Here is a 3,087-nt window from a genome sequence, read left to right as displayed (position 1 = left end):
GGGATGTCTTCTGGAAAGCTCCTCAAAGAGGACGGGAAGGAGTTTGGGGTGGGTGGGGAGGGGAAGAGAGAACTGGCCTGTACGTGGAAGATAGGATGTATTCTCTGATACCAGTGGATTGCTTTATTTAAATATTATATTTCAGGTACTGATGGGGCCATACTAAGCTACCAAGAGTTGTTGCTCACTAGAGTAGAGCATCTGACTTGCATGCAGAAGATCTTGGGTTCAATCACCAAGTAGGGCTAGGAATACCCCCCCCTATCTGAAACCTTGTAGAGCTGCTGCCAGCCAGTGTGGACAGTACTGAGCTAAGATGAGCCAATGGTCTGACTCAGTAGAAGGCAGCTTCATGTGCTCCTTTTGTGCATTAATCCAGGGTGGGAAACTTTGGGATTTTATAAGGCAGAGATGACACTGGACCTTTGGGCTAGCATATACAGATTTATTTTTTATTTTTTTTGCAAACATGGGGACTAGAATCTTTCTTAGAAAAAATTGAAAAATAAACTGGCAGATTTAGTTGGCAGGAAAAGGCCCTGACTTGCAAACAGCCCATAAATACTGAACTCAGTTCAGCTTGGCCATTTTACATGTTCCACGGTGCACTTGTAGTTGGGCATGGTAGCTGTTTCTGGCTAGGCATGAGAGCGGCACAGGAAGGAACACACCCCCATATTGTTTTGCTTCCTCCAGGGCAATTGAGCTGAAGACTCTGGGCTCAAGCACCATAACTCTCTTTTGACACTGGCCCACTGGCAAACAGAGGAAATTGCTGCAGCACCTTCACTGCAGATGGCCACAGGGTGGTATTACAGCTTCTAGCCCAGAAGACATCCCACTGGCTCTTTGCATCGTGTGGTTTCTGCTGCATTGCAGCAGCAGCACGGCAGATGGCACCAACAAGGGAGGGTGCTGGCCCAAATAAAGACAAGGCAAGGGCCAGTACCTTGGAGAGAGATCAAGGTGTTGGTTTAGGACCACAGTGAAGGTCAAACATCCAAGTTGTCTCAGCAAGGTCCTGGAGCTTACTGGCAGTGTTTTAAAGCACAGCTAGGTAGTCACTGACTCGAGGGCCCATCCCCTGAGTGCTGCCACAGAGACAATTAAAGAACCAGTGTTTTATTCTGCAACCACTGCCTTTTTGGGGGGTGGTACTGGGGTTTTCCAGCCATGGGGATCTCTCAGGGCTCTCTCGATCTCCCAAGGGTTTGTGGACCGGCCACCAGAGTCTGGTGGCAGAGTTGTCTCCTTGGGGCTCTCGGTAGGGGGACCCCAGAGTCTGCAGACCCATGCAGGATGGAGCAGAACATGGATCCGTCTCTTCCTTGGAGTTGCAATTGCCAGAGGACTCTGCCTTTGAGGAGTTCTGCTCTGGGGCCATGGCACCAATGGTGGCATTGCATCGCATGTATCATGTGATACAGGGCACCAATGAGGTCTAGATCTGGCCCAGTGAAGCTGCTAGATCTGGCCCAGTGAAGCACTTTGTGCCTTTTGCTTCTCGGTTGGGACAAGTCATTGTTCAGGCATGGAATGAACTGTGCACCCATCTTTTTGCCTCCACATTTGTCTATAGGCTGAAGCACCTGCCTGAATCTCTGCCTTTTTCTTTTATTACTTTATTAAAGCACACAAAGGGATACAAAACTATTAGCATAACTGCTGTAGCTAACATGCCAAACCCAACTCGAGGTCGTACAGTCACACGCACAAAATCATTGCCCAATAAAACCAATTTGTATACAGTAATGAGGTTGTGGGTGGCTGTTGGTTCAATAAATCTCTCCACATCGCACTCTTGAGTCGCTGGCGGTCCTCTCACCTAGTGTTCCCCTTCTGATGTATACAATGTGGGCACATGCCAATCACCACAAAAGGAGCTGGTCTCCACTTTTCCTCCAGCTGTCCTGATTTGACTAGGCACAGTCTCTGCCGATGGAATTGCCCAAACCTGAGCAGAACCTGGGTCCAAATATAGTACCCCAGGCCACTCTAGGTAATATTCCCCTGCCTCAGCTACGCCTCCTTCCAAGTGCCCTGGACAATAACAGGACATCCCATTTTTTTCTTGCAAGATCGTGGTGGCCATTTTGGATGCCATGATCTCACTTGTGTACTGTGCTCTCCCCCCTCCCCCCAAAATTGCTTTTTTTGGGGGGGGGGTGAGAGCAAGGCACAGGTCACGTCACCTGAGAGTGCATCCTGGAAGACATCCTGGTTTTGCATTGGGGAAAAATTGGAAGGTGTGCATTCCTTGCTCCACCCACCACATGTGGCCCCTGGAAGGTTGTCCAGAAGGGAATGTGGCCCTTGGGCTTTAGTAAGTGCCCTCATTCCTTCCCTGTGAGGTTTCTGCCAGAGCGAAGTATACCAAGCAAGCTGGACCTATGCGCTCTCTAGTCTATGCTCCCTAGAAAATGACAAGCAGTGCCTTGCAGTAAGCTCGGTGAGTTCTTTGCAAGCACCTGGCTTTGTGAAGAGTCTATAAATAGAGGATGGGTCAAGGAGGCAGGTGTGAGAATATTTGCCTGGCTGCAGAAATGTATCAGATTCCTCCTTCCTGTTGAAAGGGGGGGGCACCATTTTGAGATAAGGCATGCCTAGTTCACAAGATGCTTATGAAACAAGCTGGGGGGGGGGTGTTTTCAAACAAATGAAAAGAGGGAACTGAGATTTGCTCAGGGAGATTCCCCACCCAGTCGTCTGTTCCCACATTGGAAACCACCCATGTGTGAAAGGTCAACTCTTTGACCGGCTAAGCCAGAGGTGAGGAAGCTCAGGCTTGGGGGTGGTAAATGTGACCACCTGGCCCCTCTGTCTCTTGAGACTCTCCCTAAGCTGTACCCCAACCCAGAGCATGTCCTTGAGTGATTTTTGACTGGTTTGCATGTGTTCTTGAACTGTGATAATGCCTTTTGCTACCCAGGATGGAGAGGAGAGCGTGGAAAACCTCTGGGTTTTGCATGACTGGAATGAACCCGACTGTACAAAGGTACAAATCTGAAGAAGTGTGCATGCACACGAAAGCTCATACCAAAATAAAAACTTAGTTGGTCTTTAAGGTGCTACTGAAGGAATTTTTTT

Source organism: Zootoca vivipara, chromosome 14 (assembly GCF_963506605.1).
Source record: "Zootoca vivipara chromosome 14, rZooViv1.1, whole genome shotgun sequence".
Lineage (NCBI taxonomy): Eukaryota > Metazoa > Chordata > Lepidosauria > Squamata > Lacertidae > Zootoca > Zootoca vivipara.
This window is presented reverse-complemented; position numbering follows the sequence as displayed.